At 42.8% G+C, this 25117-nt stretch overlaps 1 protein-coding gene across 1 annotated transcript in view; it reads left to right on the forward strand.

Annotated features, from left to right (window-relative positions):
- The first annotated feature begins 495 nt into the window (after window positions 1-495).
- Window positions 496-25117, forward strand: part of SERPINH1 (serpin family H member 1) — a 151605-nt gene continuing 126983 nt past the window's right edge. The window contains exon 1 of the mRNA XM_044071143.1: window positions 496-640. The gene's annotated coding sequence lies outside the window, so the exon portion shown is untranslated. The remainder of the gene's footprint in view (window positions 641-25117) is intronic.

Consider the following 25117-nt stretch of genomic DNA (forward strand, 5'->3'; position numbering starts at 1 on the left):
GTTTAAAATTTGTCCCTATTTTTGTGCTTTGTCCTCCTACTATTTTTGATTTTGTCCAGATTATTTGTGTTAAGAGGTTGAGAGGTATGGATCAGTTAAAAAATCCTAACACTGATTGTGTGACAGACCCAATGAGGAGCATGGACTTCATAAGACTCAAAAAGCTGTTCTTGTGAGGTACGATTGCAAGTAGCTAAAGTATAAGATCACAAGTGTGTGTGTGTGTGTGTGTGTGTGTGTGTGTGTGGAGCGGGGGGTAGGAAGAGTGGCTGTTGGGATTATGGATGCAGATGTCACAGCCTTCCAACACTCAGATTACAGTAGTACATCGACTCTTTATTTGCCATACGTGGCTGCAGTTAGGACCCCGAGGAATAAAAGTGATCTGCTTGGAAACTAGTTTTTGGCAGACTGTCTTGGGGGAGGCAACAAAGGTACTATTTCAAAGTTCCTCATTTGAATATGCTGATAGCTCTTTACCGTTTTCCAGAAATTTCCCCGTGATTTGCTATATACTAAGCCCAGCGCGCTGTGAAGTTTGTAGTAGTTAAAAGAAACTTGAGTGGAGACACGAAGAGCGAGAGAAGAGGTGGCGCGGGGAGAGAAAGCTGCAGCAGCAACTTTTTAACTTAAGAGCTTGGTAAGCACTTTTCCATCAGTCTAAATTTTATAAATAAAACACGTCAGATGTAACAGCGGTGTCTGGAATGTCTGATAAGGGTGTTATACGTCAGTGCTAGAATATTGGTTAACGGGGTAGTAGTCGCATGAATGCGGAGTACAAAACTTAACAGGATTTAATATTAGACCGATGAAACCAGAAGAGGTTGCGATGCAAGTTGCCATTATAGGACCTAGTTTAACTTAGCACTGCTTTTCTCCATGTTTGAAACAAGACGAATGGCGTTCCCGGGAGCCTTGGGTGGAATCGGAGAAACGGTGTATGTGTCTGAACTGCCGTTTCCAAAATCTGCTGACTTCTTTGTAATTGTTATTTAATTGTGCATACAGCTCCACTGTTCCCGATTTTGTGTCTGTGTGGTGGGACGTTGTTAATAGATTCGTGCTATATATTCAACGTCCACCCCCAGAAAACGCATTTTGCTGAAAGTTGTTTTATATGGTTATCAGTGTGTGCAGATGGCCGTTGAAAAGTTTATTTTGCCTCGGGTGTTGCTTTAATCGAAGAGGTCGATGTTTGTACTATATATTAAGATCCAGACTTTTTTTTTCAAAATTAGCCGTAATGCAAAAGTCAACTCTCCTTGATTTTCAGAGACGTCTCATTTCAATTCGGATTTTAGCTCTGCTCGTCATAATCCCTTGGAAAACTTGTGACCTTTAGAAAAAAAAGGCGTTGATTTAATAAAAACGACAGTAGAATTGTAAACTACTTTAACTAATTCGTACTCTTATTCTGTCAAAATAGTAATACATTTTTAAAGTGTCCCTGATTATTCGTGAATTTAGTCATTGATTCTAATAAGCTTTGTCGCTGATTCAGTTGGAGAAAAGGCGTCACACTTTTAGTAAATAGTGATAATAGAGTTGTACTTTTACTTTTGAAACTGTATATTAATTCGCACTCTTATTCTGTCAGCATGATAATAATGTTTTAAAAACTGTCCCTGATTATTCGCTGATTTCCCATTGATTCTGAATCTGATGGATTTTGTCATTGACTCGATGAGAGTCATGGCTACACTTTCTTGTCTTTGTTCCAATAACTTTGTCGGCTCTCTCGGAAAGCTGAATGCAGATGTGGCAGTGGTCTGTGAGATTTGCTATGCTGGCGCTCCTAATTGGCTGGAAGCATTCCAGCAGTTCTTTTCCATGGTGGATTTTCTGGTCCTCAAGTAACACGTCACCAGTAGAGCAGATGTGCAAATGCTGATACCTGTCAACTGTACAGATTTTCTCAGAACGTCCAGATTTTTGCCTCAAATTTCACTCTGTACCTCATTTATGTTTTTCTGGGATGATCTAAGGAATTAACAAACATTTGAGTTTCAGTATCCTTTAGAAAATGCATTTTAACACAAACCCTATTACTCTAGCTACTTTCTAAGTTTATAAGAGCAGGATTTAAAATCTGACCCTATTTTGGGGCCTTTGCCCCCCCCCCCCCCCCCCATTATGTAAGGCTTTGTCCAGATTTCTTGAGCTAAGAAGTTGACAGGTATGTGATGTACGAATAATGTGTATGTGTGACAGGGCTGTGATGTACGAATAATGTGTATGTGTGTGCATGTGTTGAATTAATGTGCAGATGCGTTGCTTTGGAAAGGAACTATAAAGTCTTAACGTTATCAGTTTTGTAAGATTTACAGTAGAACACAGTGTTGGGAGGAGGCTTCCCGAATAGAATCTTTATTGCTTCTTTTAATTTTTATTCATGATTTAAAAATATATAGCTTGGGGCTTGCACCTCCTTCATCCCTAGTAACTTGACTGCTGTTATTAACTAACTATAGCAGTACTCTCTTGAAAATAGTCCAAGGAAATATTGAATAGTGTATTGTTTGTTCTTTCGGCTTTTCCCGGTTAGGGGTCGCCATAGTGGAACTCCAGTCCGTTAAGGATTGGTAGTAGATTTTTACGGTGCTGAGGTGCCAGCCTGACGCCCAACCTTCGGGACATGCAGACTCCACCCAGAAGGCATTCCAGCCGAGAATTGAACGAGAGAACTTCTTGCTGTGAGGCGACGACGCTACCGCTGCACTACCGCGGCTTGTCAGCCGTTATTATTAATATAATATATTAAAAAGTGTAAGTAGTGTGGCTGAACAAAAATGTAAGTGTTATACGCAAGACTTGTCTGTCATCCAAGTTGGGATTTAAACTGTGTAGTCCTCCTGACCTGATTAGTGAAGTCACAGTTAATACATACATGTTTTATTTTTTATATAGTACTGTACTTCTATAATTGGTAGTTCTCTTAATGCTATACATGCAAAAACAAAAACAAAAAATGAGAAACTAAGTAAATAACATCAATAACAAAAACTTGTGTAGCTTTGATTTTACTGCTGAATTACAAACTACTTTGAATTTTTCAAACAAGTGAATGTTAAGATAATGTTAAGGAGGTTGTCACTGTGTCCGACATTAAATGTATTATTTAATTGTAGATGGTGGAATGAGTTTCTTGTACAACTTCAGGTTTGCATTCTGATGTTTGTCCAGATCAAAATGTTTGTTTAGACAATGGGCAGAAGAAAAAAACAGAGGCAGAACATATTGCCACGTGTGGTGTTTAGGCTAAGTACAGCCAACTGTAATTAATAAATAGAATATTCCTGTCTGTCAAGATCATCATTAACAAAAGGTAGTAGCTACATTCCTAAAAGTTGTACCTCTCTCTCCTAGGACTGCATTTTTTATGTTAATTTTTTATTGATTTTTGTGAGTATTATTGTTATATACACACACACACACCCCAGCATGAAGGAGTTTCTTTAGGGCTGCACTTTTATTTTACATTCTTCGGTTTTGTCTGGTGTTTTGTTTTATTGTTCAGCATACTAGAGTGATGCTAGTGCAGTAAGTTTTCAGGGACAGTGAGAAAACTGTCTTCAATGTGTTACAGTTGGAATGGTTCCAAACTTTGATATATCATTGCAGTTTGAAAGTTGGAGCCAAGAACCTTTTTAATGCTTAAGTGGTCTGACTTATCTTTGATCTTTAAAGAGTTGCTGGTCTACCCAGGTAATGGACTTCTTCATAACTGCTTTCCAGAAGCAGAAAGGAGTACTGCAGATGAACGTAGACACCACATTGGTATGGTGCATAAGCAAGCAGGAAGAGATTCTCGGGTATATAACCACGAGTATGTGAATGTGGCACTCGGTTGGGAATCTGTTGCATGGCATTTAGTGTAGCGGGTGTGAAGTGTTTTTTGATAACTATTTGAAATGAAAGGACCTACTAGGGCGAGTCCCAAATACAGAGACTGACTGGCCAAAAGAATGGACTGGCATATACCAAGTCCAGTATTCCTTTTCTCAGAATATTAATTTTTATTTATATATAATTTGTGTGTGTGTATATATGTGTATATGTATATATATATATATATATATATATATATGTGTGTGTGTGTGTGTGTGTATATATATATATATATATATATATATATATATATATATATATATATAATTACACACACACAGTTCAGGGTTTGCAGGGGGCTTGCCCCCCCCCCCCCTTCCCCACTGGAAAAGAAGTTTAAAGGAGAAGGATGTATGCTCCTGCACGGAACGTAGAGCATAAAAATAACTTAGACTCCTCTGCCCAGAACTACTTGGCCACCAGTTCGAATGCTAGTTTGCCAGTTGGTCTGAACACCTTGTTGCTGTACTGAATATTTAACACCAGATAAGTGCCCTGTTGGGGTTGTTTGGTGTTTACTTTTCTTGCATTTTATTTTGCGATCTAGAGTTCATGTCACTGGATGGGAAGGCAGATTTTCCATAAGGCTAATCCGATTGGATCGTCACGAACAGTGACTTTTTGTTTGGGTGCTTCCTATGACCATACCTCTTGTAGACTCTGTAAGGCATTTTTGCTTTAAACAATCAAATGCTATTTGTCTTCCTTGCCATTTGTCAGAAAACCAACGGCTTAAACGGTTAGCCCAGGGTAACATGGCAGAATCCATTAACCCCATCTCTCGAATCAGGTAATAGCTCTGTAGGTCATTTAGAGTCTACATTGGCCTCCTCTGCCATGACCCATTTGGAGGCTGGCATGGATCTCTGTTCACACATCCTCTGAGGCTTTGCAGGAGTCTGCTCTGGACATTGAAGGGTAACCGCAGTTGATTATCTTGGATGGTCCTTGAGGGATTCTTCAGATATTGGTCAAGGAGGAAGTTCTGGGTTCTTTTATCGAATCTCGCCAAGGGTTGGAACCTCCAAAATTTGTTAGGGCTGCTGTCCCTTCTAAGAAAAGACAAAAACTAAAGCATGTTTCAGTCTGTCGCAAGGATCCTCAAAGGGAATGATTAAGAGTTTGCTCAGGTCTTGTTTTTCAGCCTTAATGGCCCTAAAGCCTCTTCAAGGGGGTTTGGTACCTGCTCCTCCTTGGAAATCTACCCCTCCTAAGGGCTTAGGGAACCAGATTCCTCAGATGATGCCTCCACCCTTGGCTTATGGCTCTTATGAAGAGGAGTCTGTTAGCCCTGAGTCCCTTTTTAGGATGGTGGGATTCTTCTCAGAGAGTCTGATCTTCAGGGAAGATATTATTATAAGTTGCTTCAGTTAGATGCTCCTAAACCATTGGCAGTTCCTCCTGTGTTGGCTGCCTTGTTAGATGCTTTCATTGCTACTTCTGAGTCCCATAATTCTCAGCTTCCTGTTTTAAGAAACCTGATAGGCTGTATAAGGTTCCTGGGGAAGCTGTAGTGTCTGTCTCTTATGACAAACCTTCCAAACTTTGCCTTCTGAAGATCGTAGGGCTATAGAGAGGATTAGTAAGAATCTTTATACTGCTTCGTTCTACTTTGGCCTTTGGGGCTGTTAATTACCATATCCACATGACCAGGTATGCTCTGGCCTTGCCTGCTTAGGCTTGTCAGGTTGTCTGTGACCTTCTTGATTCTTATGGCAAATACTCTTCTTTCTTTTTTTTAGGTTTTGCTTCTCAAGTGGCTGACCACGATAAGTGTAGCTATGATGCTGCTTACACCTCTTCTAGGGCTGCAGTTTTTGAGCCCATCATGAGACGTTATTCTTGGCTTAATCTCCAGTCTCTGAGGACATTTAGGCCACGTTGTTGGATGCTTCCTTAGGTAAATAACATCTTTTTGGGACCGCTGCTGGCATGTTTAAGTCCCTTCAAGAGAAAGGCAAGACTTTAAAACATATTTTTGTTTCTGTTATCCTTGTGTACCAGAGGAATTATCCTTCTAGATCTGTTTTTGTTTACAGGCAACCCCACCAGGCCTCCAAGGGTAGAAAAGGTGGGAGGCAGGTCCCTTCTAAGGCTTCTCAGATTTCTATGCTAGATGCCTCCTTTGTCTAAGCCTGCTTCTCTCTGACAGTTTGTCTCCCCCCCCCCTTCTTTTAGACCAGGTTCCTTTGTCCCTTCAGCTCTCCTTTGTCTTCCAAATCGGTGTCTCATCACTTCTTGGGTTCTTTCTGTCATCCATCAGGGTTACTTCATGGTATGGCAATCTCTCCCCTCCTTTGTACAGTGATTCCTCAACCTCCTCTGGAGCAACTTTTATTTCCTGGAGTTTCTAGGGTCCCTGGTGAACCAAGGAACCACTCAATCTGTCCCCCTTTCTCCAATGGGAATGAGGTTTTTATTCCAGGATTTTCCTGTTTCCAAGAAAGGAGGGCACTTTGATCTCTCCTGACTCAACACCTTTCTCAAGATTCCTTCTTTTCTCATGCTTACTCTTCAAACTCTTGTTTCCTGTTTTGTTACCTCAGGCTTTTCTGGTGTCCTTGGATCTGAAAGATGCTTGTGTTCATATCCCCATTCACCCTCTCTTCAGAAAGTTTTTACATTTTCTGTCTTCCTCTCATTTTCAGGTGCCTGTTTTGACCTGTCTGCTGCCCCAAGGGTATTCACAAAATGCTTAGCTCCTGTGATTGCCTTCTGCATGCTCCAAAGCCTTCAGATTCATCATTACCTAGATGACCTGTTGCATTGGGTGCCTTCTTCCAGTCATTGTTATGGGAACTGCAGTTCACCATCCAAGTCTGATTTACTATTAACTTCCAAAAGTCTGTCCTGACTCCCTCTCAGAATCCTGTATCTGGGATGCAGGATTCAGACAGTGCCAATGTTGGCCTCTCTTCGCCCCCAGAGGTATTGTCATTGACAACCTTCTTTTCAGTCTCTTCTTCCTCTGACTGCTGTGCCATCCAGGGTGTTGCTGCAGCCCCTGGGATTTATAGCCTCCTCTATTCTAGTGCATCCTCTTGCCAGACTGCACATGTGGAAGCTTCAGTCGTACCTCAGGTCAGTTTTGCTGCAGCATGTCATCCTCTGGACTTCTTTCCTATCTTAAGAAGGAATTTGAGTGGTGGATTCAACAGTTCTGTCAATCCAGACTGCCCCTTTCAGCTTCCAATTCCTTCTCAAGAACTGTTCACCAATACCTCTGGCATGGGGTGGGAGGCTTCTCTTGGTCACCTGAAAGTTCAGGGCCTGTGGTCTGCCCCCCATCAGAAGTCAGACTATTCAACATCAAAGAGATGAGAGCTCTTATTCTGGCCCTTCAGACTTTTCACCACATGTTCTGTCCAGGCCCCTTGAAGGTGTACACAGACAACACTGCAGTAATTTGGTATGTAAAGTAGGGGGCACAAAGTCTCATGTCCTTTGCAGGATGGCTCTTCAGGCTTGGGAAGTGGCTCTCTTATTAGTTAACTCTTCAGGTGCTATACATTGTTTCAGAGCATCTAGTGGCAGACTGAGCAGGTCAAAACACGGGCTCACGAATAGATGCTTCACAGAAACTTGTTTCTGGACGTTGTCCATAGGTGGGGTATTCTTCAGGTAGATCATTTTGCCTCCCCTCTAACAGGCAGCTTCCTCTTTTCTGTTCCAGAGTGCCATACCATCTGGCGTGGAAGACAACACCCTTTTCCTTGGAAAGGGGTGTTTCTCTATGCTTTCTCTTCCCAACCTCTACTTCCAAGAGTCCTACAAAAAATTCAGCTGGACTCCCAAAAATCTTGCTAGTGACTCCCTTTTGGGACAGCACTGGTTCACCCTCTTAATGCATCTGGCCAGGGGCAGTCATCAGAAGCTACCTCACTGGTTGTATCTCGCACAGAACAAGGGATCTCTCCTCCATCCTCACTTGTCCACTCTGCAAGTGACACTGTGGGAGATAAGATTTTGATGTTTTTCAGGCATCTTTTTTCCACTGCTAAGGATTTTTCAGTGGACAAGGGAAACCCTCAACCAGAAAATCTTGTGTCCAGATGGAAAAGATTTTTGGTCTGGTGCCATGCTCATAACCAGGACCCCTTTTCAGTTTGGCCTGGCCCCATTTGTCAGCCATTTGTGCTTGTCTGCTCTTGAATCCTGCTTTGACTTCTCAGTTTTGAAGTCAAAAAATGTCTTAAAGGTGGCCTGCATATTTGGCCTCCCAAGAAAACATACTCCTCCTCCTTGGGACCTAAATTTTGTTTTGGAAAAAATTGAGTCAGGCTGCTTTTGAGCCTGCAGTTTGTTTCTTCGCAACATTGTACCCAAAGAGTATTTTGTTGCTGGCTCTTACTTTTACTTGGAGGGTTTCTGAGCTCCAGGCCAGCTCCAGGCCCTATTGGTCATTCCCTTTTTTTGTCCCTTCGTATTAATTCAGTACAACTCCCTTCTGTTTTTTCCCTTCTCAGTCTGCTAGTGAGAGGTCCTGCATACTTTGAATTTGCAGAGACCACTTGGGTACTTTCTTGGATAAAACTAAGACTCTTAAGTCTGATTATCTTTTGTTTTCTTTCATACAGGTCATTAGGTTTGCCTGTTTCTAAGCAAACTAAGACCATTTCATGTTCTTTTCATGGCAAATCTTGGTCTATTTCTGTCCGAGCCCATTGCACTAGCAGTGTTGCCTCTTCTGGTGCCTACTTCAAGGGATCGGACACCATAGGTTCATGGGTACTAGGCTGTCTGCCCAAGGGCATAAATAAGCCTAGCCAGAATGTGTTCGCTTTCACCTCCCTTTTAGATTAGTTTCCTGAGCCTCTGTCCAGCAGGGCCATTGAAGTGATCCCAGGGGTAAATTTACGATTTCCCATCCACTCGTCATGATTTCTCTTGAAGAGAGTCAGTGAGGGGCTTTGCCTAACATAGATTGGGATTCTATTCCAGAGTGAGGGAAGTCTCTGGGACAGGAAGTCTCTGGGACAGGAATCTATCCCTCCAGCATGTCGTATTTATTGTTGTGCTTAGGTTTAAATCCCTAGAGTATGTGGCTGTAAGATTTGGTTTTCTTGATGTGGAGCATGTCCATTAATTCCGGGTTAAACATTGCCTTGTACGTCAGGCAGAGATCACCTCTGAGTAGGCGGTAAACAACTGAGTAGAGCTGGAGTTTCTTTAGTAGAGCTGCATAGGGCATCTGTTTGAGGCCCAACAACCGAGTAGAGCTGGAGTTTCTTTAGTAGAGCTGCATCTGTTTGAGGCCCACGATCCTCTTGGTGAGGTACTTCTGTGGTCTTTCCAGCTGTTGCAGGTGTCTAGTAAGGTACATCCCAAATGGGGCATTGTACTCTATTATGGGCCTGATGAGTAGAGGGACACAATGACCTCTCTTGATCTAGATTTGAACCCTTTCGTGATTAGGTGGGCTACATATAAGGATTTTCTAACCACACCACTTAGCTGTGTGATTACCAAAGGAGAGATTGCTATCTACTTGAGTCCCCAGATCCCTAATTACATCTTCCGTACTTGGTGGATTACCACCTATATGGTAGTTCGTGGGCACTTTGTTTTTCCCAAAGGGGATGACTGTGCACTTTCCCAAAGGGGATGACTGTGTATTTTTTGGCATTTAGCTTGAGACCATGGTTCTGACACCATGTATTCATCTCTGTGAGACCCTTCTGGAGGATGTCTGTCAGCCGAAGAGTCCATTATGGCCCCCCAGTTTGCAATAGTCTGCAAACTTGGTCAGCCATAGTCCTCCTGTGCTTGCCTGTACCTCAGAAGTATATACCGAACAGGAGAGGTCCCAGGACTGAGCCCTGTGGGACGCCACTTGTAACTGGTTTAGAGTCGGACATGCCACCCGCAACTCTAACCATGTGAGTTCTATCCATGAGCCAGTTGGCAACCCATCTTATGACATAGGGGTTAATGTTCAAGCTGGTAAGCTTGTCTATAATGCCAGAGTGGGGTATGGTGTCTAAGGCCTTTGTGAGGTCCAGGTAGGCTGTGTGGACTACCTTTCCCTCATCTGTGGCCTTGGTAACTTTCAAAGAAGTCAACTAGGTTAAGGAGGCAAGATCTGCCTTAAACAAAGCTGAATTGGGTAGGGTCCGGTGTCTGGAGGTTCCCAATGTCTCTGTTAATGAGTTCCACGATGCGCTCCATAGCTTTGCAGACCAGGCTAGTCAGGCTTAAAGGGTGATGGTTCCCTGGATCCGTTGTGGCACCTCCTTTGTGTAGTGGGATAACTGTTGCTGTACGCCATTCTTTGGGTACATAGCCTGTGGTAAGGCTGAGTTTGAACAGTGAATTTAGGTTAGGGTTTAGTTCATTTTGAAGCTTGTGTAAGACTCAGCCTGGGATACCATCCGGTCCCATTGATGCTGTGTTTTTGGCTTTGGAAAGGGCTGTTTTCACCTGTGATGTCTGGGGCTCTACATTCTACTGGTATGGACACGGGCCCTTTTGGGGGTGGGTAAAGTTTGCACTGAACCTGTCAGCCAGGATGTTGGCAATGTCAGTTGGTTCAGTGTATTTTCTGCCATTTTGCACTAGCTCAGAGCAGATCTGAGAGTTGCCACCTAGATTATAGCTAAAGAAGGCTTTGTGATTATCTTTAGAGTCTGTGGCAATTTTTCTTTCGAAGCTGGCCTTAAATGATTTTATGAGGGATCGTAGTTTCTTACTAATACTGATCAGGAATGCCTTCCCTTTTTGGGTTTTTGCTCTATCATGTAATAGCTTCCTCCTTCTGTTGTATAGCTTATTTATGGCCGGGGTTCACCAGACTGGTTTCCTCTCTTTGGAGGAGTGAGTCTTGGTTTTACTTGGGATGGCTCGATCCATGCATTCCTGTAGGTGCTCATAGAATGCATTCGTAAAGGATTCTACGGTTTAGGCAGCATTATCCTTTAGCAAGGGGGCTTTGAAACTTTCCACCTCAGTCTTGAAGTGTGAAGTTTGCTTTTGAGAAGTTTTTAACACTGGTTTCTTAACACTGGTTTCCTTGACTGGGGGTGGGGTTGGGATGTGGATGTCCAGTGTGATTAGTTTATGGTCACATCTTACCAGCGATGGGTTTACCTCTGGTGTGGAACATTGATTCCCCCATGTTGGTGATCAGGTCCAATATGTTGTCACTTCTTGTGGGAGTGGTGACTAGTTGTTCCAGGGCGTTTGAGTTTATAAACTCTAGGAAGCATTGGGCAAAGGAGTTAGTGCTTGAGTAGTTTTCCCAGTCAATGTTTGGGTAGTTGAAATCACCCAATATCATGGTGTTTGGTAGGACCTTCATATTTTCCAATGTTCTCAGGAATGCTGAGTGGGGGTCCTGAGACATGGTGGGTGATCTGTAGCAAGCTACAATCTGAAAAGCAGCTTTGCCCACTGTTAGTTGCACATGGATGATCTCTGAGGCCTCGTGCTGTGCCACTAACCTGGAGGTGTGGGTATCCTTGATGAAGATGGATACACCCCTGCCTTTTGTATTTCGGTCTGGGTTCTGGGGCCGAAAGGTATGGTATGAGTTATAGCCTGGTAGTGCTGGGGTGCTCTCTGGAGCCTTGAACCAGGTTTCTGTTACTGCACAGATATCTATTCTCTCCATACTGAGGAGTGCCTCGAGTGCGTGCATTTTGAGGTTTAGACTTCTGGCATTGAGTAGTATTACCCTCAGTTTTTGGTTTCTTGTGTTTATGGAGGTGGGTTTCTTTTGAGCCTTGCCTAAAAGGCACTATGGGGGTGGCAAGAGCTTTGGCCAGTATTCGAAAGCCTAAGGGTGACAGGTGCAAGCCGTCTCTGGCGAAGCAATATGGCTTGTAGCATGTCATCCCAGGCTGACAGACACAAGAAGGGAAACACTTGCACCACACTACCAAAAACGCTAGAATTCTGTCCTTGAAGCTGCTACTAGGTCTTTACATTTACAAGCATTGTAAGTCGGATATGGTGTTTGGGGCCAGAGCAGGTTGTATTGAAACCGTACGTGGGTTTGTTGAAGGCTGTTCTCGGCCTTCTACCTCCCATTCTATTTCTTGAGCTCTTTTACTTTTCCCTTCCCTTCCATGTGGAATACAACAACAGTGATATAGAATGATATAATGTAGTTGTGTAAAATAACAGATGTCCTTCTGTTCACTATTGCAGTATCCACTTCCCCTTTCAAATCCCTCTTGTTCTGTGTTTTTTTTTCCTTCTGGATTTGCATGGACTCCTTTTGTCCCATTGAGACTGTTCTCTTCTGGGGCAATTCACTTCTGAGTAGTTGCATCCATACGTCCGTTTTATACACTACTTTCTATGCTGGGAGCATAGGTGTGACATATGGGACATACCGGATTTTTAGGCTTTTGCATGCTGGCTGAGCGTCTGGCTGCCTTGGGCGAGATATCCCTTATGTGGAATACTGCAGCAATGAAGAGAAGGACATTTTACTGTTATGGTAAGATTTTACACAACTGTACTTTTTGTATAGAAAAATATGGTAAAAACTTTTTTTTTTTTTTTTAATGAATGGAGTATTGGACAACAGATTCTTAAGTAGGGAAGGGTGAGAGGAATGGCTGTCTAGGTCACAAGCTGTTAAGGGGCCACTGGGGTGTGAGTGCAGTACTGGCATTCATTTTCATAGATTAGTACTAGACTAACTGTCCTTGGGACCATTTTAAGCCTAGCCAGTTACCCCATGTGAGAATCAAACCCTGCACCTTAACCATTACACCAACCTCCCACCCTATGAAACAGCAGGTGATATTGGGGCTTTTTGAATAAATTTTGATTTACTGCAATTACAATTGTAGTTACAAAGTCATTGTAGTAGTAACTAACAAGAACTTGCTATGGCTACAGTTGAAAGTGGAGTTTACACATGTGCGTCCTGTTTTTTTTTTTTTTTTTCCCCCATTGGACATCAACTTACACTAGCTTGGAACTGTTCAAGGCACTTGACCTGTAAAAAGGAATGTGGGATGTGTTCAGCATATCAGTGGTACACTAAACCATTCCCCCAATAAGATCTCCAAAAAGAAACATATACACTCAGAAGAGAAGAGGATTAAAGATATAGTCTTGTCTGCATTCCACAGTCAAGAGGGTTTGGGGAAAGATTATAAATACCTGAACATACCTATTTATGTATGGCAAAAGTGGTATGAAGGGAAACAACTCTAAAGAAGAGCCAATGGTAAGATCCTAAATGATTGTTCAAGGTGCTTGAACAATGATGCACCTGCCAGAGCCATGGAAGATGAGATTGGACAGTAGTTAACAAGGGCATTGGGGTCAAGGGATTCCTTTTTAGGATGGAGGTTACTAAAGCCTGATAAATCACTGGAACAAGGGCATTGAGAGTGGCTAACGAAATTTCAAGCTGCAAGTCAGGGGTTAAATCATTAGGTCAGCTATGAGTTCAGCTATGAGTTCATCATAATCAAGAATATCAAACACCATCTAGGTGAAAGAACAAGTTACAGTCGAAGCAATTGTAAGGCCTGCGGTGTCAAGAAGAGGAAGAACTGGCATGATGGTGACATTCTTGCCATTGAAAAAATGAGCAGCCGATTCGCATTCTGAAGAATAAAAGCAGATTAGGTTGCATAACCTTTTGACCACCCAGGAAACATGGCAGGTCATTCAGCCACTGCAGATATCTCTTTAGATCGATAAGCTGCCTTCGTACAAGTGATCTTGGTCTTTTGCTCTCCACAGTCAAAACGGTACGAGGAGAAATGTCGGTCACTCCACCAGCATGCCAGCAGTTTCTCTCCAACCTGTGTTGTCAGCAACACAACAGGCAGAGCTCATAACCAAATCAGGATTCCTGCATCCTAGTAAAAAATAAGAAGAGCATGGCTTGGAGATAGCTCATGAAAGTGTCAAGGACCTGTTTATAGTAATTGAACAAGGCCTCCAGACGTAGCACCATGTTCAGAGAAACTGAAGGAGTGTGATGGAAAAGAGACTGGTAGAACACACATCTCCCTCATTTCAAGATCAGGGAAGTAAAAATGGCGTAGCTTTAGGCCAAAGTGGACAAGGAAGTGGTCTGACCACGAGACCCAGTTGCACCACCCAAGCCAGAGACCGTCATGCTCAGTGTGAAGATTGTTAGTTGTGTCTCTGAATTTGTGCTGCAGGGTAATTATCTAACCAAATCCTTAGCCAGAGCCATTGATTTGTGCTTGGATTAGAGCCATTTATTTGTGCTTAGCAGCTTTGTCTGGGTCAATTATAACAAGATATTGGCAGCCCATAACTTGTGGTGATAAGAAGGCAAGTAAATTCTTGTAGGAATGTCCTTGCACAGCTGATTGGATAGACACAAGAGAAATCCAGTTTGTGGCAGCAAAATCAGTTTCAAAGAAACTGATTGCTCTGGTTCTTGGCTTTAGCTGATTCAGGTTACCTCTAGGGCAGATTACAACCCCACCCCAAGTCCTTTCCTATCTAGGGCAGCTCAGCTGCCAAATGGATGCTAAAGTTTGTCATCAATTTACATTTTGGTGATGTCTGCCAGGTTGGCATCAGGCAGCTAGTCTGAAGTAGTCCCTAACGTGCTTCATTTTGATCTGTTGGAACAGGACACCTTGAAGGACCATTGGTAGATGGGATCCAGAAACATGCCACTGCTGAATGTTGGAACAGAATACCATAAAGCTACTAGAGGATTAGTACTCCTGAGAGGCTGCTGGAGAACAGTTCCCAGTTGTCACTACTGGAGAAGCTGTACCCTAGGTACTATATGGAGAAGACTCCCTTTGTTTCACCCAGGGAAGCAACAGTGAGACTTGTACCTCAGCAAGGAAAAGCACCCAAGAGCACCCTTGTTTACCATCCTCTGCTGGCCCCCTTATTGCCTGCTCAAAATATGTAGGTGCCTTCAAAGCTGGGAGATAATCTGGCAGGCATGGAGAAGTAAACGGGCATAACCCTGACTGTAGTTTACCATAATGAGTACAGTACTGTGCATCATAGAATATATTACATTCAGATAAAAATAAAATACTAAATAAATGAGTAAATTCATTGCCAAGTTCATTAAGATAAGGAAAAGCTAACAAGATGTAAGTTATGCAGAAAGGAATGGTAAAAATAATGCATTGCAAAGTGTATTAAAATGAATATCAGTTGATATGAGTACTTGACCTCTATGACATATAAGGTTCACTGTCATCAGAAGGTAAAGAGATCACTCTAAATGCCAAAACAAAGCAGAATTAAAAATATCTTTGTCTTGACCACATACCAGCCTTTCATTAACATAGGTAGAATTTTCTCCATTACTACTATTTTATCTGTAGAAATTGCTTTCTAAGTATAACTTGTATGTCTAGGTTTTTTTGTTTTGCTTATTTAAAGGAATTTTAAGCTAATTTTGAGGAGGGGGTGATCAGTCAAAGTGAATTTTAATGGCAGGAAGTGTGAGTAGCAGTGCTTATGAATACTTTGACATCTAACTTTTTTCTTGGGCAGTTCACTTTGCGGAAAGGATCTCTGACAGGGCATTATTGTGCTGCTTGTGTAAAAGTTGACAATATACCTTCTAACCGATCCCTTCACCTAAGTTTACCAGCAGTTGGGCTTCTGCACTATAACATGGATACTCACCCCAGTTCTGCTGTTTCTTCTTCTAATGTACTTAAAAAGAAACCAGTTAAAGCACGAGTCCTTGCCTACAGTGCAAGTTGAGTAAATGCCTCAGCCAATAGTAAGCGACTCTGCAGTTGCTGGTTCATCAGACCACTTACTGGTTTTCTCAAATCCCCCTGGTGTAGTTGTGCTGGCCACTATGGACTGGGGGGCAGAGAAGTTCTCCTCAACTGTTCAGTGTATGATGTGGGCATGAGAACTAACCATTTTAGGTATGAGAGAATCTCTCTGGGAGGTTCTTCTCAGGGTGGGCAAGGAAAGAGACCTCCTGTTAGGGATGATATGCCTTCCCCTTCTCAGTCTTCAACCAGGGATGCTCCTTTGGGGGGGGGGATGTGAACAGAGGTGGGTTATGTTACCAGAGTGTCCCATAGCCCAAGACCTTGACTCTCTAGTGAGCCTGAATCTGTACAAATGATCTTTTTTTCTAAAACCATCTCTAGAATAATGGATGTGTTTGCTTGAACAGGTGGATGTTCCCCCTGAATTGGGCAGATATTATGATTTATTGGAACAATAAACCCTATGTACTGCACCTATTCATCCCATTCCGCTAGCCTTGGAGGATGCTTTTAATGTAATCTGTCTTGATTCTCGGGCATCGGTATTAAAAAAGGCAGGAAAACTGTATAAAGTTCCTCAAATTAATGTTTCTCTTCTCCATATTAAAACAGATCACAGCCATCTCTCCTACTGCTCCTAATGTGAACAGGTTCCTTACCACTCATAACTTGGTTCCTGCGGATAAAGAGGTTAAACTGCTAGACAGACTCAAACAGAAATATATGTGGAAGTTTATGCTAAAATGTACCAATATTTTTAGAAGAATTTTCTGCTTCTGCTTCCAGCCTTGTGAAGGTAAGTGTTACTTGAATCTGCTTGCTCCTAACTTGTCTTAAGTGTCTACATATGGCTTAAGTGTATATGATTGTGTTAATACTGTTTCTATGGCTCAAAGTCCACTGGGCCATAAAGAGCCTACTTTCAGTGGAGGCCTGGGGAGAAGCTCCAGGACAAAAATTACAATTTAAATAACATGTTCACAATGTATAGCATTATAATGCACGTTTACAGTGTATAACATAAGCAAAAAATCAAGTATCCATAGGAACACATTAAAATGAGTGGAATCCACATCGGGTAGTCAAATGCTACAGAAACTGTACCACTAGCAGTTGATCTGAAAATAATATAGAAATGAGTGCAGAAGGAGTGCAAAGTATCAGTGGCAATTCAAAGTAGTTAAAAGAAATTAAGGTTAGTAACAGGAGGAAATCAAACTAATACCTTCTCAATCAAGAGTGCTGAGAAATTAAATCTAGGGATTTTCTAGTAAAGATATAGAGCAACAGATAGTGGTTAAAGAGACTAGATAGTGTAAGTGCAATACAAGGTAGTTAGTGCAGCCAGATAACATAGAAACAATGTTGAGTCTGAAAGGGAGAAAGTCATGTAATGGCTGCATAGGTATTAGGAGGTGCATTAGTGCAGTTACATATCCAATTAGAAACGAGATGATTATGAAGGGCAGTTTTGAAGTTAGAAGGACGTTGTTTGCTGCATATGGGGGATGGGAGGTTATTCCATAATCTAGCAGTGATACAGGAGTATGAGTTTTCCTGCAGGTAAATTTGGCTTCTGAATTTGGAGTAAGTGTTGGTGTTATGAGCGTAGTGGCCTAGGAGGGGAGTAGAGGCCAAGTAGCGAGCAAAGAGCAGGGTAGTCTAATGGTTTATGGATAAGTTTATTTGAGGTGGTTAGCTGTATGAGTAATAGGTAATGAGGGAATTCTAGCCACTGTAGTTTCCTTAAGGCTATGCAGTGATGGGAGGAGTGGTGGCTGCCTGTAGCAAATTTGGCAGTCTTGTAACAGGACTCTAGTTTTAGTTTTAGGGAAGACTGCAAGTTAATTAGCAATAGTGCACCATAGGTTAAAGATGTTTCAGCTACAGTCTTGAAGAGACTTGTCTGGGTGTGTAATCAAGTTTTCAGAGTTTCCCACTGTATAGGTAGGATGTTTTATTTGGGCCTTCTACTGTGCATGTCTCCAAAAATGGGACGAGTGGAGTAAGTTTAATGCACAGTCTGTCTAGGATTTTTAAATCCCCAGGTTTGTTCTTTCCAAATCCTTGGCTCCCTTTAAAAGACCAAACATATTCTCCTAACAGACAGATACCTAAGAAGAGATAGGAGACTAACGATAATCCCAAAAAGAAGGGAGTTTTGCAGGTGCCCTACAGAATGACTGACTGACTACCAGAAACCATGTAACCTTCCCTTTCCTCCCCTTGCCAGCGTACCTTTTTCATCCACAGAATCTGACTGTATAACTTCCCCTTTGGCAACATATTGTTTCAAACCAATGGGTTTTGAAAGTGATTCAGGAGGGTTACAGATGGCAGTGGATAAAAAAAGCCCTTTTATTTATTTTTTTCCATGGGAATTCCACCTTCTCTGTCAAGCAGAATTTTTATCCAGTGTTCTAACACTTTTAGTTGCAGGAGTCTTGGAGTATTTTCCTGCAGGTCAAATCAGAAAGGGGGTTTATTCCAGAATGCTTCTGATCCCAAAGATGGAGCACTCTTGGAGACCAGTTTTGGATCTTTTTATCTGTTGGTCTTTAATAATTCCAAAAGTCAAGATGTTGACCTTTCAAGCAGTGTTAGCTGTGATCCCAAATTGTGTCATGTGGTAACTTTAGATATCAAAGATGCTTACCATCACATTCCAATAGCAAGCAACTTCAAGAGATTTGATTTCTAAGATTCTGTGTGTCTGTCACATTAATTCTCTACATTACCCTAGGGTCAGTCCACTGCATCGAGTTTTTACAAGTGTGTAGCTTCAGTGGTGGCCCACTGCAGATTGCGGGGTATCCACATTTTTCCTTACTTAGATGACTTTCTTATTTGTGCAGCCTTTTTCCAGTTATCAGAAATCCTTAAAGATTTCCTTCCTCTTAGATCTGCATTTCCAAATATACAAAACTCCTCCCTCAGTTTGTTACCTAGGATTGTGTTTCTTCATTTCCTGATAGACACTTACAAAAGGCTTTCCTTTTATCAAAAAATGGTTCAGTTGGTTTGTATCTAAGTTCTTTTGAGCTTTTCTCACCAGTCACAAAACTACTGCCAGAGAATTTCTCAGGATACTGGGCCTCATGGCTTCTATAATTTTCATGATTCCCTTCGCTATGATGATTTATACCTCAAAACATGGACCCAACATTCTCATTGTGTGGGGCTTTATCAAATCAGAAACACATTGGTGGAGGGATCAGGTGGCTCACACTCCTAGCCTCCCTCTTTGTCCACCCACCCCAACACAAATCTGTATTGACAGATTCCTCAGATTTTGCTTGGGGAGCAGTTTCAAAGTGGGTAAAAGTGCAAGCACTGTGGGACAGCTCATTCAGATCAAAGAGCAACAGTAGCAAAGGAATGTTGGCTGTGATTCATGCTGTATAAGTGTCTGCATCTTCTTTGGGACCTTGGTCCACCCCAGATCATTACAGACAGCACCACTGTTATGTGGAACATAAACAAGCAGGAGGGCCAAGGTTTTCCTTTTGTGCTTGCTGGTAATGCTAATTTGGAAGTTAGCTCTACAGCACTCCTCAACTCTTCAAACTTCTTACATACTGTCTGAGCAAAGCATATTGGCAGACAAGCTAAGCAGGTCCTGGGCAAACTCTCAACAAAGAGGTCTTCCTGGAGTTGATCTGCTTGTTTAAAACATCAAGTGGATCTAGTCATCTCTGTTTGAAAACATAACTAAATGGATTCTGTTCAGGACTCTTGCAAGCAGTCCTGAAAAACAGCTGCACCCCTGATCAGAGGTTTTCATATATCCATTTCCCTCTTTCCAATGATTTCTAGGATAATTCTGAAGATTCGGAAGATTCCATTGTGGCGACTCCCTTCTGGCCCAGCAAAACTGGCTCTCCCTTCTTACAGAATTAGTCAGAGCAGTTACCACAAACTTTCTAACAGACTGGATCTACAGTCTTCAATTTTGATAACTTTTTAGGCACCCCTTTCATGGAGGAGGCAGAAAAGTCAGCTACTAGAAAGTCATATATTGGCAAGTGGAAAAGATTTTTTAGCTGGTGCTTAGCTAATGACCAGGGACCCATCAGGGAATTTTGTACCGCTGGAACTTAAACATTTGTGAGTTACTATCACCTAGCAACTCTCGTTCCTGTATATAGGTACATCTTGCAGCTATTTTACCATGTCTGGCCATGGACCCCCCTTCTCTGTTTATTGCCAAACAGTTTCTAAAAGGAGTTTTGCACTTAAATTCATCATAGACAGGCGCCTCCTACTTGGGATCTCCTTTTGTGCTAAAAAAGGACTATATCCCCCTCTGAATCTGCCATTTAGTCTGGCTTATGGTTCATTCTGCAGAAAACTGCTCTTGATTGGTCACGCTTCTGCAAGAGTGTGTCAAGCTCTCGTGGTGGGAGAACCCTCTATGGTTTTTCATAAATACAGGGCCACTCTGTACAAAAAAAAAAAAAAACTCTTTCATGCTCAGTCTTTCAAGTTAAATCTGGCAGTCAAGTCGCCCCGATTTTCTATCCAGATCAAAAAAACAGGAAGAAAAGATTGTTAATACTCTGGGTGTGCACTGGCAACTCTCTGGGTGTGCACTGGCAACTCTGGTACTATCTTAAAGGTCAACCCATGTCTAAACATACATGGCTGTCTTTTGCTGTTGTGTACTCTCCTTTGTGTAAAATCCATTCTAGTCACTGTGTTAAATACTAGAGCTTTAAAGTCTATGATGACATACTGGGAAGGGGGTTGATTTTATTTTCATCAGGATGAGTTTCCCATTTTTTGTTTAGGGGCAATAAAGTTTTGAAGATTTAGTCACTCTGGCTATTTATGTAGCACCCTCCAAAAATGGCTTTGCCTGAAAGCAGCCAGAGTCGGTGTGGGAAAGGATAACAGCTTTTGGAAGCTGGCTGGTTGCTATCCTTGGCAGGACACCAAGCATAGACTACAGCAGCAGTGAAGAATTCAAACAGCTACAGTTGTAAGTGCAACTTACACAATTTGACTTTGCTTAGTCAAATGTTTGTGGCACAGTGGTGAACCAACAAATAGTTTGGTCTCTGAGGCAGGCAGAGCAGGAGAAGCTGGGTAAATACATGATCAAATGTTATTTCTAAATGGTGTGTTTAAGGAGTTGTAGTCCTCTCGTACTGAAAGGTCAGATATTCACACCTACCAGGTGGTATTCTGTTTTATACTGAAGTGCATAACTCTCTCTAGCTCCCTCCTTTCTCCCTCACATGTTGCTGTTTGTCTTGATTTCTGGGACAAGAGTGAAAGTAAGTCATGTTCCACCAATGTGGTTATGGCTGAGAAAATTTGTGTTGGCCATAGGTTATAGGTGTTAAGACTACAAGGGCCTTTTTTAAGTCTAGCCATGCATACCAAATCTCTGACAAGTTCTGATACCCTTGATAAGTGTAAGCATGGGCCTGGGAGATGAAACATTTACAGGTTACCTATGTCCGAGACATAGGTGCCAAACCAGGGATGAATTTCTGGTTTCCCCATCCAGTTCTCCAAGTTGCACATTAGGGATGAACTCTGTTTCACATGGATGGGGATCCTGTTTCATAAATAGGTATGTATCCAAGAGACTACCCCATCTCTCCAGCAGGTCCTATTTATTTCACAGGCAAGGTTTAAGTCTTTAGAATGGGTAATTCTGGTGCTGTTTTGTGGATATGCAGGAGGTCCATCAAAGTGGAGTCTGACAATGCCCTGTATGCCAGGCATAGATCTCCCATCAAAAGCTTGTAGGAGACCGAATACAGGGATAGGGCCTTGAGGTTGTCTGCCTAGGACATATTACTTACACTGTGTATTATTTTAGTGAGGAACCTCTGTGGACATTGCAATTGATGGATATGCCTGGTTAGGTACATACCAAAGGGGGCATTGTAGTCAACGATAGGGCGTGTGAATTACAAATATAGTGGAACAATGACTTCCTTGGACTTTGATGCCATACCTTTGTTTTGTATAAGTTGCACAACATGGAACTATTTCCTCACCACTGTAGACAAGTGATGATCAACAGCTAGATTACTGTCTGTGTCCCTAGGTCCCTGACTGCTGGGTCAGCTCTTAAGAGGTGTGTTGGCGGTTTGATTATCACGGATGGATGACTTCCCAAAGGATACTGGTATGCATTTCTTGGAATGTAATTGTAGTCCATGGCTCTGACACCAGTTCTTTGTGTCAGTGTGAGATTCAGTGACTGCTCCTAATTTGCAGTCATCTGCAAATTTAGTCAGCCAGAGACCACTAACATTGCCTTTGACTTCTGAGAAGTAAATGCCAAAATGGAGTGGTCCAAGGACTGATCCTTTAGGGACTCCACTTGTGACTGGCCTCTTTTGTAGAGGTGGACTCCCCAGTCCTAACTTTCTGGGTCCTGTCTGTGAGCCAGTTGGCTAGCCACCGGGTGACGTAAGGATAACCTCTTGAATTTATCAGCAATGCATGTTTTATGCTATTTAGAAGGCATCCTGGGATGTTGTCTGGGCCCATTGATACAGTCTCTCTTGGTCTTGGAGAGAGAGCATTAAGGACCTTTTCCCTAGTGATAGTAGGGGGCGTTAATATTTGATATTTTCTGAGGGAAGGTTGAAGGGGAGAGAGGAGTAAAGTTGGAGCTGAATTTATCAGCCAGGAGGCTTGCTATATCTTCTGGCTCAGTATAGGTGTCTCTATTTACAATGAGCTCTACACCCAATTGTGTATTGCCTTTCAGGTTGCGGACATAGCTAACGAACGCTTGGTGGTTGGCCGTGGCCTGGGAGGCTAGACTTGCCTCAAATTTGGCTTTGGTAGACTTCATTTGTCCTCTTGAGTTGTTTTAGCTTCTGTGTGCTTTTATGCTGCTGGATGCTGCACCTCCTAATTTTTGCCAAGATTTTCTTCCTCCTGTTATACAGCCGATTGATTTTGTGATGCCACCAGGGTGGCTTGTTTTTTGTTATTTCTGTACTTCTTCCTGGTGGGTACAGCTGCCTCTATGCAGCTATTAACACGCTTGTACAGGGTTTCTGTGAACACTTTTGCAGAAGTGTTGGCATGGTTTATGGGGGCTTGAAGTTTTGCCATGTTCTCACTTTATAGCAGGAGGTTAGCATTAAAATAGATTCTCTCTGTCTGTCTCTCTGTCTGTCTCTCTGTCTGTCTCTCTGTCTGTCTCTCTGTCTGTCTCTCTCTCTCTGTCTGTCTCTCTGTCTGTCTCTCTGTCTGTCTCTCTGTCTGTCTCTCTGTCTGTCTGTCTCTCTGTCTGTCTGTCTGTCTCTCTGTCTGTCTGTCTGTCTCTCTGTCTGTCTGTCTGTCTCTCTGTCTGTCTGTCTCTCTGTCTCTCTGTCTGTCTCTCTGTCTGTCTCTCTGTCTGTCTGTCTCTCTGTCTGTCTCTCTGTCTGTCTGTCTCTCTGTCTGTCTCTCTGTCTGTCTGTCTCTCTGTCTGTCTCTCTGTCTGTCTGTCTCTCTGTCTGTCTCTCTGTCTGTCTCTGTGTCTCTCTCTGTCTCTCTCAGGTAGGGAGTAGGCTATCGGCCCAAGGGCAGTGATCCCTGGGGTGTATTTCCTATTTCCCATCCTCTCATCAAGATTATTCCTGAAGAGTGCTAATGAAGAACTTTGCTTGACATAGATGGGTAGCCTGTTTCAGAGTATGGGAAGTCTCTGTGACAGAAATCTATCCCTCCAGCATGTCCTGTTTATTGTTGTGACAAGGTTTAGGTCCCTAGAGTGTGTAGCTCGGAGGGATTGGCATTTCTTTAGGTGTAGCATGTCCAGCAGCTCTGGATTTGACATAGCTTTATATGTCAGGCAGAGATCACCTCGGACTAGGTGATATGCTACGGAGTAAAGTTGGGAGTTTTTTGACTGTCGGTGTAGGGCATTTGTTTGAGGCCAGTAATCCTCTTTGTGAGGTACTTCTGTGGCCTTTCCAGCTGCTGCAAACGTCTTCACACTCTCTGCCCCCCCCCCCCGATGTTGAGATTCACCTCAAGAGCAATGCAGTGCTTGAGAGGTGAATCTTGGCGTCTGATTCAAGCACACAGAGTTATGATTGGAGTATTGATCATCGTGTTTCACTGTTGCAGTCATTACAATTGGGTTATCCTGCTGGCAGGCTACCCACTGTCGGACGGAGTTCCAAAGTCCTGGTCCGGCGTCGGTTGCTGTCACCTCCTCCCTGACGTCAGTGCGCCAGAGGTATAAAAGATGCAGCTGATGCCATTTTCTTCAGTCTTTCTTGCCGCGCGGTGCCCAAAGCAGTTAGAAAGTGCTGGTCAACCAACTCCTGGGATTTTCAAATTCGAATTTCAGATCCGAAGTCTTCATTGAAGCCAAGTACCCCATTGGGGAAACTTTTTTTCTTGCTCCAGACCGATGTCAGAAAAAGTTAATTTTATTTCTTGTGGGAAGCAAATATCTCTTAAGGATTTTCATTCTTACTGTATTCCTTGCCTAGGCCCTGACCATGACGTTGCTAGTTGTCTGGTTTAAGCGTCAGTACGATTTTTGCATTTCATTACTTTGGCAGAAGATTCAGTTATATAATGCCGTACCGGAGTTTATAAAAAGCGCAAAGAAAAGGACAGATATCCGAGGTCCAAACCCTACGACGAGGCTTCTGTTGGGCCTTTCGCCGTTTCTCAGTGAGGTGCTTTCACAGCCCCTGACGCCAGCTACCTCTGAGCCACAGGCCGCTTCAGACTCCCATGTGGAGTCGACGAGGCCGTTGGAAACTAAGGTATTGGGCACTCTGAAACTATTCCCTCAGATGGGTCCGGAGCTGCTGAGCAGGCATCGGCTTCTGAGGGTGTTTTCAGACCTACACAGTTATATGTAAAACCAACTTCAGCTTCAAAGACTAAAGCAGCTCTAAAGACAAAAACAAGTACAGCATTCTCCTGGACAGGCCTCCATGCCTAAAAAACGGATGCTTAACAGGCCTCCATGCCTAAAAAAACGGATGCTTAAAATGGCTGAAGACCTAATTACTTTGATCAGGGGTTCCCATCCCCCTCCTGATAAAGAGGCCTAGGCAAGAGATAGAATATGAATCTTCAGATCAGGTCTCCATTTCCTCTGATTCCTCTTCTGAACAGGAATATTCCCTTCCTCCCTATGAGGATTCTGATGCTGAAGAATCTATCACTTCAGCCTCCCCTCCTGAGGATTATTCTTTTGGGGAGACCCTGCATACTATGAGGGAGCATTTCCACTGGGAAAGCCAAGATTGCTCTGAATCCAAGAAAAGGCTCAAACTTCCTTTTATTACTGCAGCACAGGCCCCTTGCTATTCCTCCTGTTTTAGAAATTGTAGATTATGTATTTTCAGAGTCCAGTCTGTCTCCTGACTCTCTACCACCAGCTCCTGTTAAGCAGACAGCTACTACAGGGTTCCCAATTCACATAAATTTCCCCCTGCTGCTGACCCAGAAACTATTTCTCAGGGTCCCAAGGGGGTCAAGGCTTCCACTGCAAAAAAACCCTATCCCCTCTGATAGGGATTCAAGGG

The sequence above is a fragment of the Protopterus annectens genome, chromosome 5.part0 (assembly GCF_019279795.1).
Source record: "Protopterus annectens isolate FY-2018-M chromosome 5.part0, PAN1.0, whole genome shotgun sequence".
Taxonomy (NCBI): Eukaryota; Metazoa; Chordata; order Ceratodontiformes; family Protopteridae; genus Protopterus; species Protopterus annectens.